The sequence below is a fragment of the Bombus terrestris genome, chromosome 12, assembly GCF_910591885.1.
Source record: "Bombus terrestris chromosome 12, iyBomTerr1.2, whole genome shotgun sequence".
NCBI classification, from domain to species: domain Eukaryota; kingdom Metazoa; phylum Arthropoda; class Insecta; order Hymenoptera; family Apidae; genus Bombus; species Bombus terrestris.
Window position 1 is genome coordinate 3,677,781 of NC_063280.1, and position 17,230 is coordinate 3,695,010.

The window sequence follows — 17,230 nt, forward strand, 5'->3', positions numbered from 1 at the left end:
CGATGAAACTGTACTGGCTGATATTAATTTCACCGGCGGCCGGAGTTCCGTGCAATTTTATTGGCCCTTAAGACGACGCGCAACGATTTCATAATGTCTCTCTCCTACCCTCTTCTTCTCCATCTCTGCCACGATTCCAATGAAACAGCAGTTCGTAGCAAAACGATTCGTCGGTGAGGTTCGCGAGGGAAAACGTAGGGAAGGGGGTGGTAGGAAGAGAGACGGATGATGGACCTTTTACGACAGGGCAATTCGCGAAAGAGTTCGTCCGTCGAAGGAATATTTAAATTCAATCCGGATACAACGGTAGTAAAGCATCACGGTTCCTACAGATAGAGTGAGGAAAACTAGAGGGACGAAAGGTGGCCGAACAGAGGTGGTAAATGTGGCCTTGTTCATCGTTCGTTGACTGTCCTTTTTCTTCTTACTTCTGTTTCCTTTGATGCTTCTTCTGCCCGTACCAACCTCTCTTCACACCAACAGAACCGCACGATAAAGACGTGCCCGATTGTTATTGTAACTACAGACATCAAGGAATACTGGGACGATTGGTATAATAAACATTTTACGAGAATCAATGCGATGGTTTGTTTATCGAGCTCACGAGTAATTATAGTCGAACGACTAAGGGCCATTTCGAAGTTTCTAATTTACATCGTGAAACTTGTCTCGTTCATTTAGATTTTCTCGATTTATGAGTTTTAAAACTTGAATCAAGTTAAGTCACGTTACGGTTTTAAACTTTAGATATTAACTTAGAGTATTAGGGTGATTGACAAATGGTCTCCAGCTTTTTTTATTCGATTTTTTAGAACTAGGTCGAAAAGTATTTTACTTTTCAGGCAATTAGTCGACAGAAGGGAAACGTCGAATTTGGTGTAACGGAGGATTTATGTTTCCATTTCGTGGCACTGCTAGATTTTTTGCGGCTGATGTAGGCGTGACGTCAAAGATCTAATTTTCCCAGTTATAATTAGAATAGCGGCCCGGAAAAACGGGGATTCAGGGAAATCGATAAAAAAGATAATTTCGATCAGGACATTCCCCAATGGGAACCACAGACACCGGAAACGAAGCGTCCGCTGTGGCGATGAGGAACAAAGCCTGCTCTAATTACACACCTTTGTGATCTTTTCCGGTATCCAATCGGATCTCCTCGTTTTCCTCGCTCTTCGCACGATTAATCTCGTTAACTCATCGCCGTTAACACCTTCTAGTCACGAGCCAACACGTGATATAGGTGTTCCTCGAAAGCAAACGATTCATCTTCTAACCATTCCACGATTCCTATGAAATCTAACACGGTTATAAAGATCCTCTTCATAGTTCTATCTAGTGGTTACACGGAAGAAAATTAGAACAAAGTGGGGAGCTGACGTGGGTTATGGTGAGGCAAGTGACCTTGAATAATGAGATTTCTTGTTTCAGTCTATACTCTGCGACTTATAATTCTAAAATCATCCTACCTTAAATGTTCTTCAATTCTTATACAAACACAAAGTAAGATATATGTAACACGAAAAATCTGATTAGAAATATAGTACAAAATCGAACAGTTAAAATTATAAAGTTATTCTTAAGAGTAATTTTATTGCATGGTTTATAGCATGAGTTTAACTTCTGCGTCATGAAATATTTTATTACGCTGGTTATAATTATCAAATAAAAATAATGTAGTTTCTTAAAATTATTTTTCTTAAGCTTCGAGCAATCCAGTTTACGCACCTCACCCTCACAATTGAATCTTCTCTTTCCAGAAACATATACGTATTCCACGAAGTCGTTAACAGTAACCTTACCAGACCCGGTTAAATGGCCGGTTTCAAAATTTAATTTAAAATTGTACGTTCATTGTTACTTCTCTTGTTCATCGAACTTTATGTAAATTCTCTTATATTAACAAAAATTGAGAAACTGATTAATCAGATAATATAAGAATTTACATAAAGTTAGATGAACAAGAGAAATAACAACGAATGTACAATTTTAAATTAAATTTTGAAACCGGTCATTTGACTGTGCCTGGTAAGCCTAGCGTCAAGCCCGAAAACACATTTGACGAACAATGGCTGTTCGATTGGTTATCAAACAACCTCGTTAACGTCGGATAATCCCGCACAAAGGTGAATAGGAGGACTAATTACATTAAGAGGCGACGAGTCGAAGAATATGAGGGAAAAGGACGCAAAAGTCTGGTGACGACGATGAAATGCAAATGCTTGGTGAATTTTTGGTGAAGCGGCCAAGTCGGCATTAGGATTCATAAAACGAGCTGACCTGTCCCTTCGTTAAGGGCCGTGAAACCGGCGTGCGACTTGCCCGACACGCCCACCTTAATTAACAATAATCTTCCTTCCTGGTAGCTCAGCGGGTGTCGCTTCGGGACACGATCGCCGACCTATACGAAACTTCTGTCTTTTTGTCCGGGGCCGGATAACGAGTACCTTTTCTTCTCTTCGGTCGCGCCACGTCACCCTATTTTGCCCGGTCCCTAGCATTAAGAATATAACGGTGCCCGGTTCCTGACCGTTTTCTGGAGAAAACTGCGCGTGAAACGAACCTGCGTTGCTCTCAGATATACTCTCCATGGAATATCCAATTTATTCTCTTACAGAATGTTTTCACCGTTGGCTTGTTCAGTACCAGGTAACTTTGTTAATTCCATTTTTTACAGACAGGGAAGTTAAGATTACAAGCGTGATGTGGCGAGTATCGTAAGGCTCGGTTGCGTGCGTAAATAAAAGAGGTGAGAAAGTATCGCTGTTCGACACGTGAGGCTCATCGAAACGAAGCAAATTTCAATTTTATATGAAACACAACGTACCATGTAATATTTTCCTGCTACAATTACGTATATACATTTGTAAGATGGTTTTAATACGTAGAACACTACGAATTATTGAAATGCATACAATAGTCGTGCAGAAAATAATCGGAGAGTGATTGATCGACTGAGTAGCTCGAGTGTATACAACTAGAGAGAAAGAGAGAGAGAGAGAGAGAGAGAGAGAGAAAGTTGGAAAGAATGATTATACGGATTCCCTACGTTAATTACAGTTTGCTGTGACTTTTATCACAAATAACGCGCGTCAACTAGAAAAAAATTACTTGCAGACGAAGCAGAGTCTATCGCTATCCTAGATCCTTTATATTTGTATCCTGGAGGGAGAATAATTGCCTGTTCCATTTCAAACGAGCTACCTACTACAGTCCAAGTCCCTTCTAGCAACCTAGTGAAGAATGAGCAGTGGTCAACGTTAGGTATAACGAACACCGAACGAAATTTCGTCGCGCCCTCACGTTGCCCGATTCGAACTTCCTCAACTTCATTTTGAACGGTTTCCCGTGAAAGTTGTGCGATGCGGTTATACTGACCTCTTCTTTGTTGCAGTCGTGTATACGCGGCTTAAAAGAACGCGTCCTTAACGTCACGCAAGAATAACAATACTTCGTTAGAAACTGCGTTTCGATCTGCACCACTCATCCGCTTCATCTTTCTCCACCTTGCTATTCTTTAAATTTTGCATCGATATTCCTCGCAATAATTAAAATCACCGTCAAATTCGGAAAGGAGACAAACGTTACACGCTCATCATACATAAGATTAAATTTACGATTAAACATTTTTGTATTTTATTTTATTATTTATTTATTATTGCTTAGTCGGTGCCTTTCGGCTTTGGATTTTCGGTTTTACATCTCTTATGTCTATTTCTCTTCTTATACGTCTACCTCCCCTCTTATCTACTCTAAACATCTTTGTAATTAACAATATAAAGTACGAATGGAAGTACAGTCAATCAAATTTAGATCCAACTAACTTCCTTCACCCTGAATTAAATTTCATTTTTCTCGTTAATAAAGTAACCTCACACCCTATACCTACTATTCTTAGAGCTACAAACAAAACTGTATCTTGACGAGTCGGTACTTTCGAGCGATTCCAAAAAATCCATCGGAAACTATCGAATCGTAAGAGATTACCGGTTCTTTATCATACATGGACACAGGAGTCACTGCGCCTATTAAAACGAATTACAAAGGCAATCAGAACAGATGCAAGGTGGAAAAAAGAAAAGAAGAAAGAAAGATATGGAAAGGAGCGTGTTACGTCGCGTGAAACGGTCCGTACGACGCCCTTCATTGTCAGACCGTTAAGGCCCAAGCACCATTAGACAGACTCTCAATAAATCTAAGGCCCCACCGTAAACCAAATTATTATTAACTTATTAGCTTGCAGTAACTTTTAATCCTGCAAATATTTTCGGTTTATAGCTGGTACTTGAAACAGCCCTTAGATCTATAGCACGTTCTTACAAATTACGAAGAAAGCAGATAGTTATCTAATAGGAAAAATGAATAGTTGTCTAAAGGAAAAGCTGCGTTTCCCCATAAACAATGTCGCCTATGAGCCACTTTGGTAGGAGGTTTCTTCCTTCTATCTTGATTCCTAACGTTGGTCATAACGCAACGAATCTTCCCCCACGTTCCCAGAACCCCACGTTCTTCGTTCAAAGGGGACACCCTTACCGAGCTTGCCTCCGTGATCACATAAGAACGAACTCAACTTCTTCTACGACATCAGGAGGGTCAACTCAACTTCTTCTATTACACTAGACTTGTTCCACAGTAACATTCAACAGGCAAATCTCATCAGTCAGTCTACATTAACACGAGTCAAAGGACAGTGCAAGGAACAGCAAGACTCAGAAGTCAAGCACAATCTACAAGTCGAAGACAGTCAATCGACAGAAGATACATCATCATAGTCGCCAACACAAAAGGAGTCTCAGGTCGTACTCATTCGTAGTTGTCATTTCAAATACGCAATCTTGTATCACATTGAAGTTGTTGGATCATTCAAAATATATAGTAACCTGTTAATAGCAGCGTTATATTCAATCAACTACATATTGATTTACTTATTATCCTACAAGAAATAAGGGATTGAACGATTCGTGGCGTCGATTAGTCAAATCGTAACGGGAATTTACGACTCCCATTGGCGCGCTTCTTCGAGATCGCGTCTCCTCGCGAAAGTCTGAAAGTTCAGAGCGAGAAAGTGGAAGGTGAATGACGACGCGGCCGAAGCATTTTTACCGGATTTAATTATACGGACGTTTGAAAATCTCCCGGGGCCCGCAATATTTATCAGCCAATGTGTACCAGGGAGGAAATTAAATTCAAAGCGAGACGTCGAAGGAGTCGTGCGTCCCGTTGCGCTACCACCTGCCAGTTTCTCTATCTAGCTCTTTCTCTTCGCTCCTCACATAATCTCTCTTCGTTTCTTTCACCACCCAAACCCTCCCACTTTTCGTGTTACATCCAATTAAACCTCGCGGTGTTACACGTTAATTTCAATCTTAATTGTTAACCATTAATTATTAACTACTGGTTGGGTTTATCGGTCCATCTAGACAACAGGAGCGTTCAAAGTGAACGATTGTCGATAGACGCGCATATCGGACGAAACGATCGATGAAACTGCATTTCAAAACCGCAAGTGTGTCCTGATTGAGGGTTGAATCTTGCTGCAATATTCTTCGGAATAATATCATTTTTCTTTGAAATTTACATAAAATTGTGTTGATTAAGTCTCTGTATTATTTCAAGTTTTCTAATTATTCTAATTTAGTTTTCAAAAGATGGATGTCCAATTTAAGGAACATTGGATGGTGTAAGGGGCGCTGTAAAAATCGTAAAATAGGATAAAATTATCTTCCAACTATCCTTTTCGAAGGATTATAGGAATATCTAAGTTAGTCCTGGTTGAATGAAGAAGATGAACCGTGAAAGGGGGGGCGGGAAATATCGGTATAAGATGCAACGCTAAAAGCTGTTATCGTACAAGACTTCTTCATAATATTATTATGTAATTGGTTTTCTTTCTGAGTCGTGTTCTTTATTTACAATATCGTTGTATCGATACAACATGGATTCTTAACATAGGTTTTCAAACGTATCGGTTAATTCCAACGGTAATCATTGTTGTGCGAACCTTTGTTCCTTCCTATTTTGTGGAATAATCGCAAGGTAATAATCGCAATTAAATACAAGTAATCGGAGGAAGATAAAGAAAGAAAGGGACCGGGAGACAAAGAATAATTGAGATATGGGACTGATGCAATCGTTACGCAGATTGGTGCAACGTCATGGCGCTATTAATTGCGAAGAAACGCGCGTGCACGCACAATACGATCGTACGTTCAATCTGTTCCAATTAGTTGCGAGGTTTGTTCATTAGGTTCTACGATTATTCGGCCGGATAAAGGCGAGACGGTGACTTACGTTCCAGTTAACGAAGGTCAATGCAGAGGCAGTCGCGCTTGAAGTCTTTACGGCCAGACTGGCCGAGGAAGCGCGGCCAATATGTTGAATCGAACGCACGAACCTTCGTCGACTGGCTTCCTCGTTACAAGTCGTTTCAGAAATAGTGCGTAACACGATACTTTGGAAGAAAATAAGTCGACTCTGTGATCTCGATTTCTTAATCGAGTCTGTATTCTCGAGAGATAAACCTTGAGGTTGTAATTGAATTTATTTTTAAACGTCATAACATTTTTTAACTTGGAAGAATCTTTTTCGGTTCGAGTTATGTGTCTGTACTTATATGGATAATTTATGATATTTATATTGGATGTTGATACACCTGCGACTAAATGGAATTCTCAATCGGCGTTACAAAGCATTTCAGACTTTGTGTATCGTCGACGTTCGAAATTATTTTTAGAAATTGTGTGCCGCCTTTCAAAATGTCTTAATGATTCTGATTCCTCGTCTTATATTTAGATATGACTTACGTACCACGAGCGCCGCTTACGTAATGTTATTGTCAGCTGATTAATAGCAACGCGTCACAAAGTTTCACGTGACAAGTCTATTTCGAATATTTCCCAGTTTTTTATTCTCTGAAAGTGAAATAAAGCTTCGATACAACTTGATATTTTATTCTCTGTTCTCAGTTAAGATCGATCGACACCGATCAATTTGCCCCTCCAAATTTCTTTCTCACTCCGAGAGAAAGATTTTCGTTCGAATTCTACGTTTCTTCCAAATAATCACGTATACTACGCGCACTGAAATTACACAGTAGGCCGCCGACAGCAGGATGTTCATTTGGATTCGATGAGATCGTGCTGCCTCTATACTTAAAGTCGAAGTCCAAGTGCGTATTAGTCGAATTCAGGCCGATCGAAGGCATATCTCTAAACGTTAGGGTGTACACCGTTTCCCATTCCAGCGAAACATTTTGAGCTAATTGAGGCCCTGTAAGAAACGTTTCCAGGCTATCGTCGCTCCTTCTCTCCTTCCACAGATGATGCATTAAAATGGACAAGCATAAACGTCGATCTTTGTATTAATACGTCAAGCCTCATCGACACCGGTTGGTATCATACAATTAATCCAAATTCGAGTTCTCACGACTATCATTAAATTCCATAGATCGACGATCATTAGCTATCAAGGAACATTATAGAAACTTGTCGATTATATCTCCCTAAAGTCGTTTCCATGCAATACAAAATTCTCACCTTTCAAACGGATTGAAGTAAGATAGGGTTATTTGAGGTAAATTAAGCTTCGACAGCTTAAAGTTCAACCTTGAATTTTACACGGAATAATTATACCGTTATATTACGAGACTATTAGCTTTTAACAGCCGAGGTATCAGTGTAAGCAGAATGATTGGTAGCAAATTTTTTCATTTTTTCATTACTAAGAACATGCAAACATTTTTGGCGATATTAATGGATACTTTCATCACGACAGAAATATATATTGGTACTTCTTATTCGTCTTTGTTATATTGTTTTAAGTTTAATTAAATGTATATCATACACTTAATTTTATTAAGTCCTAGTATCAACCTGTTACCGGATCATCCTTTAACCAGAAGTCTCTATAATTGTAAAAACAAGTTAAGAAAATTAAACTAATTGCAAGTACGCTTTGAATAGATCTAAATATAAATATGACAAATTATTTGAAACAAGAATAAGACGATACATTTGAAATTAAAAGATTCTATAAATGAACATGTAACTATGGCCAAAAACAAGTTTAACAAGAGAATGAGAAAATGGTATGTATTTTAGATCCAACAAGGAGAATACAAATAAAAAAAACGACAAAATTCTTTTCCACAAAATGGCGATCGATATCTCTCTTCTTTGACAAGAAGAAGAAGAAAAAGGAAGATTCGATCTGGAACATCTGGCTCGGGGGACGGTGTTTGACGAAAATCGCGAGATGCAGGATCAGAGGTCTGTTTACGACCCCTGACCCAGGGAGCCCTCGAAATTCGATCAGCCGCGGAAGCACGACGGCCAAGCGATAACAAGATGATAACGAGGGAATACACCGATAATTACCGGAATGATAATGACGAGGAGAACGACGACAACAACGACGACAGCGACGAGAGAGAATGTGGATGGGAGGAGGACGGACGCGAACGTTTCGAACGAAGTGGAGGAGAGAGAGGAGGAAAAGGAAGAGGCGAGGGTAGAGAGGAGAAGCAAGAGAAGAGAGAGGACGATCAGCTGCGATAGGGATAATTAACGATCGCAATCGTACGAAAATGAGGACAGGGCGAGTGCGACGACGACGATAACGAGCGGTCCAGCGATCTTATTAGCGATAAGCGACGATAACGAGGACGCCTCGTTCCATACAATAACGACGCCGTTCCGATGCTTGTAGTGGACGACGAAAAGAATCCCTGCTACTCGAGGGGAGCACAGACTCGCGGGGGTGAGTGGTTGACCGGCAGCCGAAGTTGATCCGCGTGTTACGATTATTATGGCTCCATTAGATCCATGAAAAAATGCAAATATCCACTGGCTCTAGCATTGCGATCACGCTGAATAAAATGAGACAAAAAAACTTTCTTTTGGTAAAACAGATGGGGTGCAGAATCGACGTCAAACGTGTCCACCGGGGTAACGATTATAAACTAAAGCAACGTGTTGTTCGGTGAATATCTTATGAGGTCAATATTTATTCTAATTATTTTGGTGATGGAGCGGAGGAGGATAGTAAATTGATTTTGTAAATTATCGTAGATAAATTAATGGTGATCCTATACTTGGTGTCACGTAATGTGTAAAGCCATTTCAAGGATTGATCGTATATACGAAAACAATGAAACAGGCTCGTATAAATTGGTTCAGGACACAACATATGTAGTGACCAATTTATATAAATCTTACTGTAGTTCTTCGCCGTTTCTTACAAAGTCCTTATATCAGATGCGAAGAAAAATCGAAACAAAGGAGCAAGTGTATCGCGATCCACGGATTGGGTCCCATTTCCTAGAAGGAAGGATCTAAATCAGCGGACCTCGGTGTCGCAAGAAAATGGTCCGCGGAAGCACAAAGCGAGCCATCGCGGTGAAACAACGCGGCCACCTTGAGGCACGAATCATTTCAAAGTTGTTGCATTCAATGCATAGCCAAGCGATCGAGTAAGCTTTCTTCCGCCGTCAGGATTCCTACATAATTGCACACCGGGAACGTGGTCCCTCTTCCTCTCTCTCTTTTTCGACATTCTCCATTTCGTTCTTCGTCTTTTCGTTTCACGTTTGCCCGCGTGCACACACAGGCTATCTCGAGGGCACACGGTTCCTCGAAAAAGAGGTCCGTAGGAGTGTACACCTTTTCATTTGACCGCTCTCATAGGCAGAGTATACCTGTAATAGGTGGGCTGTGCGCGGCAAACGGGGAACCCGACTTTGCCCCGGCCCATGGACGCTGCATCTAATTACTATAATCGTCTCCGCTAATAATTAGATTATTTTCAATGTCTTCGAGCGCTGTCCCTCGATGCTCATTATACCTGACTCCAAGTTATCATTATATCCGTTCTTCCGACCGATTCCTCTTTGGCCCGGCCACGGTGCCTTCTTTTGTTTGCCTCCGCTACGGTCACGGGGTGAATATTTTTCATAGCCCGGTTTTTGTTTCACTTATTTCAGTCGTTCTGTCGCGATTCGTAGATAAATTGCGTGTTTATATCGTGGTATCGATATATGTAATAGGGATTTTTAACATTTTTTAGATAAAATTTTTAATCTGTATTAGCGCGGTTATTCACTGATTTTTATTACGTCCATATCTCGGAGTATTATATTATAACCCAGTGTTTTCTGTGTAACCCAGTGTGGTTCAAGAACCACAGTGTTTTTTAATATTGGTCATTCTTATAATTAATTTCATATTGCATTATACGTTATAAGATACTTTTTTTCTATGTTATTCCTGTTAAGTTCAGGTTGAACGAAATGCTAGTCATCTACTACCTCTGACTTTTTTTTTTTTTTTATACATACTTTGGTTATTTTAAGACTACACGTTGAAGTTCTGAAGGACAGAAAAGGTGCAGAATGCCGGTCTAGTTCTTAAGGAGAAATGCCCTATAAGCATCAGAGATACGCTGTCTTCCAATTGTTCATACAGAAGTTTCCCTATCAATATGAGATGCGTCTATTATGTAGTAATATGTAAATTGAAGAAGCATATTTTTAAATGATCTTCAACTAATATTACACTCGTGAATTTCTTCGCTTATATGATATCCCACCTTTACGCTACCAACATGTGATGCGTAGTTTGTGATCGTTTCGAAACGATCCACGACTTTAGCCTATAGTTTTCAACGATAGATTTTGCGTCAAAAGCGTAAACTTGCACGTTTCTCGGAGCAGACAAATCGTGGTGAAGATTATATTGTAAAATGGTTATATTGTAAAATGGCGACTGGCACCCGTTCCACGAAAGGGCCGTGAGGGCGCTCGCGACTCTGCGAAACGTTTATTACTGAAAGCAAATCTTCTCGCGCGGATGAGAACGTCCAAGTGGAGGTGCTATTCCGAGATAGTAATGTTTTATTTTATTGTCGTCGGCCAGTTGCTCAGGAATGCCTCTGGACGTTAGCCCGTTGGTGTTTCGCGTTGCGAAACGGCCGGTCGCGACCTGCACCAGGAAGAACGGACTCTTTGCTATCATTATGGACATTCTCTCGAAGCGTTTACGTACCGAGTATTTTGTTGCGCGCAGCCCGGAAAAGACAAAGGGCTGAGAAACGACGCTAGAGAAAGAAAGAGAGAGAGAGAGCTCGTTCCACGGATTATCATTTGTTTGTTCTTAAATCAACCTATGAATGATCAAAATTATTACATACATCTTCATCCATACAAATTACTTAAACTTTGATGTTACTTGATGAACTTTGATGAACTTTGACGCTATTCGACTGTCTGACTCGCTATAATAATTCGCTATATTGACATGCTATAAGGACTCGCTATACTGACTGCCCTAGAGATCATTTGTTATTATATGTAGTTCGAATGTAAATTTGGTTGACGATTACAAATAACGGCGATAATTTTTTTGTCCGGTATTCGTTTACCTTTGAACCTAGTAAACCAAAACAATGTTGATATTCCAAGGTACAACAATATGAGTCATCCGATTTGAAGCTTCCGTCAGCTCACATAACGCTACAATGTAATTACAAGAACGAGGCTAGAAAATGAATTATTCACTCTAGTTAAAACTTCTCTCGGAATTTCAAGGATCCAAAAAACTATCGGGTAACAGGTCGCAAAAGGTGATTATTCCGAAACAATTCGTGGTGTCCCTTGGTGATGTCGCACGTTCACAGCTGAACATATATTATCCCATGATACGGACGTACATTGGAACACACTCAGCCCCTTAATACGTATTTAATTAAGTATGCCCAACCGGTCGATGGGGCACAGGCGGGGTTTATGGTGGATATCAGTACGGGCCACCATAATTCTCGCGCCTCCGCCGACATCAGCCGGTACCAGCGCCACTTATGTACGCGTACCTACCGCGATGGAATTTCATCCTGCCCGTTACGACATAAATCTCCGGCGCATTAACGCCCTTGTCAGTCCACCATTCCCTCTCCGTCTCTCGTTCTCCATACTGGCCCCTTAATACGGTCACTCGCGACCTCCAACCATCGAGAGACCCTTATCGATGTCCCCATGAGGTACTTTTTTCACCCTTTCTCCCTCTGCTTTAACATTCAGAGATTTTTCGTAAATATTTTCGAAGAGCCGTTCTTTATTCCGATTCCCAAGGTTCCCACTTAACCCTTGACCTAAGAAACGAAGAGGAAACGAAGGACATGTCTATAAATCAGTCGGTTCGACCACTTGGCACAATGTTGCATGGCATGGTAGATGATACAAGATCTCCTGATTATGATATGTTCCTATAGTTGTCGCAATACTATTTATTTACCACGGTTTTTAGATGTATTTTTCGAGAACTTAACCCCTACCTGAAATTAAAGTATGATGATTTGTGGGAAACATTGTATTTTATCAATTATTAATAATAGGAACACATTCTATGTGAAAGGATTAAATAGGGCACACGAATTTTCGTTATTGACTGAAGCGAGACTTTAAATTAATTTATAGATTATCTATATCTACGGATCTACAGATCTCGTTTTTATGTTAATACTTTCCAACCATGCATAGTATTATATATTCTGTGTAAAAGGCGAGTATCGTAAGCGAAAGAAATTGTCACTGTAATTTTGTAATACTGATGTTATACCATTCGGTAACTTTATAGTTTGTATAGAAAAATCGCAGTGATCATGTGCACCGTATCGTTAAAAATTCATTAATGTTTGCTTTTTCAATGGACTGCTTTTGTCCAAATTTAAATGAACCATTCTCGCCTTTTTCTACTCTGCTTGGTGTCTATTGACAAATAAACCTGTTGGTACAAATAATAAAATGGATACAGGAAAACTAAGCTTGAAGTACATCTTTCTCCCTTATAATCACTAAACACATCCCTTCTTCTTGTCCAGAGACTGAAGAACATTCCTCAGATAAAATCCACCCTCCTCCATAAGGATCATGACACAAACACCCACTTTATTCGAATTTAAGCAACACTGTACAAATCTGCCGAATTTCACAGCGACTCACAATCGCGAAATCGCAACGAGGTTGCATGGTAAATCAACAGAGGACGTATTCATCAGAATCAAAATGTGCTTACGAGACGATCGAAGAAAATTGATTTTCGACGGTGGTAGAAAATATGCACCAAGCACAAGCACAAGCACAAGCACGAGCTTTCGAGAAAGGCAAAAAAAAAAGGAGACGCGGTCGCGAATTCGACGAAGGAAGCGTGCACGGTTAAGGATAAAGTATAAAACTGTTGTGTTTGGCACAGCTGCGAGAGACCTTCGCGCACGTATTCCACAATACAGGCTTCGACCCCTGACGGCCCCTATAAATATCCAACGGTGGCAGCTTGTTACTCCACACCATGCGAACTTCAAACCGACCACAACACTCAATATCCTTCGACTACTTAACCGGTCGCGCGTTCAATTGCCGAATAATCTACGAAAGAGAGAGAGGGAAAGAGACGCCGACAGAGTAAGGTAGTTTTCGGTAATCTTGCTGTGATTACCTGCACGCCCTTTGGGAACTTTATTTTACCTTCGTCTTTATCTTTTGTAAAAGAGGCTCCGCCGCTAGGAAAAACATAAAGTAATCCAATGAATGTTTAAGTTAGTTTAAGCTGTTTAAAAGGTACCCATGTTTCTTTATAATATAGAAGAACTGTTTTACCTGGTCTTAATCTAACCCTCTTCAGACTTAAGCGATTTCTCTTGTAACAATGAATGAGGTGATATAATAGCACAGACTATAATACGGTCCAAGTTTGAGGAAATACAACTTAGTTATAATTTTTAGAACAAGGTATATTTCCATTCATACTGAGATCGTACGTCAATATATGACGTGACGTGATGACAATTGTAAAATCAACTAATAATTTTAAAGTGACTGAACAAAATAAAAGCAGTGAAATGCATTCAGTTTGTATTAAATATCAGCGACTGTCCTCACTACGCAATCACCTACATATCTAAATATAAATTAAACAATTCGTCATTCTATTTATTCCGATCTATCTCGTACGTATTCTGATAAAAGTGAAACTCCTACATGTAATCCTACTTTTCATAGTAAATACAAAATTTCCACGCGTGATCCTAATTCAACAAATACACCCATTCCAAGGTATCGTACCTGAACGAAACAGTAGAGTTTATCCTTCGAAGGTATACTCGAGTACCAATCGATCCTTGGCAGTTTGCACCAAGCGCAGTCACCCGATCATCGGCCGAATGTCTATGTTCGATCGTGCCCTCGTTAGTCCAGCCAACCCCTCGCAATGTGCTAGGCCAGAAAGCACGCGACAAAATGTAAGTACAAAGACCGTTGGTCACGATGTTTAATAAGAAAATATTTAATCCGCAGCCAGTCCGCACTGCGCAATGTACCACGAAATTAGGAGCGAGCGTCTATCGGTCAAGGTAAATGCGGCGCGCATTAGACGAGCTGCAAGTTGGCCGGGCCACGGAGAGTGGAAAAGCGACAGAAGCAAAGAGATGGTGAGAGAGAGAGTGAGAGAGAGAGAGAGAGAGAGAGAGAAGCGGTAAGGGCGAAAGCGACACAGCGAGGACGGTGAAACGGGAGGTGGTGGGAGCCTAATTGGTCGAAATTAGCAAGTTTAGTCATTAGTGGAGTTTCCGGCGGTGGCGGTGGGTCCACTTGACTCCACTTCCTGGGAAAGGAAGGACGGAAGGAAGGTGTGTACACCTACCATCGGTTACGCGGTGTCTGGATACGCTTCTCTATGTATGTACGTGTGTCCCTTACGTATGTACGTATACAGGTATTTGTGTCTACTATAGTTTGAGAACACGCGTTTGTACATGTGTTTGCGCATATGCATATGTGTATATATATATGCACGTAAGAGGTTATATAGGTATAGGTGACACGTATAGTAAGTTTGCACGCGCGCCAGTCAGCGAGCGAGCGAGCAAGCGCGAGCTCGGATACGTCACGGTACACTTCGTGACCGCAAATAACTGTTTCCATTGGAATCCTGTGGTTTTACACCTTACCACCGCCGCGATATCAACGCCTTCACGCATCGTACGTATTTAAACCGTATTACCACAGTCTCGAGTGGGTCACCCGTCTGGTGGACCCAACTTTGCCATGAAACCGTTCCTTTTTCGTTTCGAGAGCGACTGGTGATTGAAGATAATTTTGTAGGAAGAAGACAGATTTGGAAGAGGAATAAATGTATTTTGTGCGAATAAGTATAATCTGAATCTGTTGACGATCGAAGATGACCTTGTAGCAAATAGTTAGAATTAGGGAAGGAAGAATCGTAATGTACATAGTTTTATTTATAATTTAATTAGGTTATATAAATAACTAGAAGATATGTAGCGGGTGCACGTTTCTTTATAGCCTGATGACTGCTTGCGACAGGTCAATTCGATAAATCTACCGATACACGGTTAATACAACGTGTATTTAAATTGTATTATCACGGTCCAGTAGGCCAGGATGCAAACGAACGTGGTCCCAATTCCTCGTATTTACCATGAAAACTTTTAACCAACTTTTGGACCGTTGCCCACCCTGATGAGAACGTTTCGCAGCCTAACTACTCGGACTATCGACGACATCCTTCGTCCTCGAATCTAACGTCCAGAAAGTATACTGTCTACTTTATATTACGTTCTGGTTTTCATCATGTCCCGTAGATAAGCGAATCTGAAATTTAACTTGTACCTTTACCTTGCGACTATATTTAGAAAAATCTAAATCAAAACTTAATTCAAATCTATCGTCAAAATTCAATCGATTCATTCAATCAATTTTCAAAATCAGATGTAAATCTTCGAATTTTTACATCTGCACGTTTACATTATTTAATTTCTCAATTTTCAAATGAACATTTTCTAATTTCGTATGCCTTCACAATTAAAATTCCTATTCCTTTATATCTTTACACGTAAATCTTTCAGTTCTCATATTTCCAAATTTAAACGTTTAAAGTTTCAAATATAAATATAAATATACGAGCTTCTTAATTTAAATTCTACTTCGAAAAATTAGGAATTGAATTCTATAGTCTCTAGCCTGCTCTAAATATTCGATATACCGTCAATTATGAACCGGTATATAACCAGAAGAACGTTGTCGGGGCAATCTTTGCAGTTGGACCGTTGGATACCATTTTTTAGCGCGTTAATCCCGCGTAGAATTCGGATCGATGCTTAATTCCCCTGTGGCCCCATTGTCCGCGAAGCATACGCACCCCCTGAATCAACAATACATCGTCCACGATACAGATCCGCTAGCGAGAGTTCGCGCGCGTGTGCACGCGCGGAAACGCACGATCGAGGCATCAGCTGCCGCACGAGGGCCCTTAATTATTCTATTAAACAGGTCGCGGACTTATTGTAACGCGTGTTTGCACGCGTGTGCGCGATACAGAGATGCAAAAGGGAGAGATTGAGAATAGGGAGGGGGGTTAAGTAGTGGCACTGAATGGAGGCATAAATTTATTGTGCCGTGGAGGGACCGAGGAAAAGTTGTTCGCCACGTTTGTATACGAGTTGCGGTATTGTGCGTTCAAACGGAACGTTGGATCAATTCGTCCGGATGCTCTTTTTCTCCTTTCTTCTCTTCCTCCCCACACCCACCGAGCTTCGCTTTACCGCTGCCCTGGAGAACGTACACGATCGCGTTTAAGGGATGCCGATCAATTTAGACAACGACCCACTATTAGCCTCGCAGGCCCCTTGTGTTTACGCTGCTCGTTTCTTTTGAGAGATATGTTTGATTTAACTGTCGTGACGTAGGTACAGTAATTACAAAAAGTATTTGCAAACCGTGTACTTAATTATTGTAGCATTTACATATTAGCTGATTCACTTGATCAGCAAGTCTATTGAATTTTGTATGATCAGGTAGTATGACTGAAAAGATTTGATATTATGAAACTGAAATATGAAACTTCGTACAAAATAAGGGTTGCATTAATCTCCAACGGCACTTTCCATTTTGTTATTTTATTTGTTACTTGTTTGTACTCTCCTCGCATGGGACTGAACATGGTTAGCAAAAGATGGTTAAGCAAATCGATATAGGTGGAGGCGACGTTTTTGGAAGTGGCTTTACGATCGTCGTAAAGCGACGTTATGCGTAATTCGAGCGCGTCCCCAGAATTGATCCAATTGGGGTTGGCCAATTCGAACCGGTTCAATTTAGAGGGGACCGTATCACAGATTTCTTATCGAGGCCGTTCCACAGCGAAATTATTGCGAATGGCCTTGAATGAGT

General features: G+C 40.5%; 1 protein-coding gene across 11 annotated transcripts in view; it reads right to left on the reverse strand.

Moving 5' to 3' along the window:
- LOC100650779 (LIM domain transcription factor LMO4.1) overlaps nucleotides 1–17,230 on the reverse strand; it is a 477,355-nt gene that overhangs the window by 85,334 nt on the left and 374,791 nt on the right. Inside the window, exon 1 of one of the 11 annotated variants that reach the window (XM_048411144.1) lies at nucleotides 14,108–14,126. The exons of 8 other annotated variants lie outside the window; for them this stretch is intronic. The gene's annotated coding sequence lies outside the window, so the exon portion shown is untranslated. 2 more of the 11 variants (XM_012314598.3, XM_012314593.3) reach the window with 2 other exon arrangements.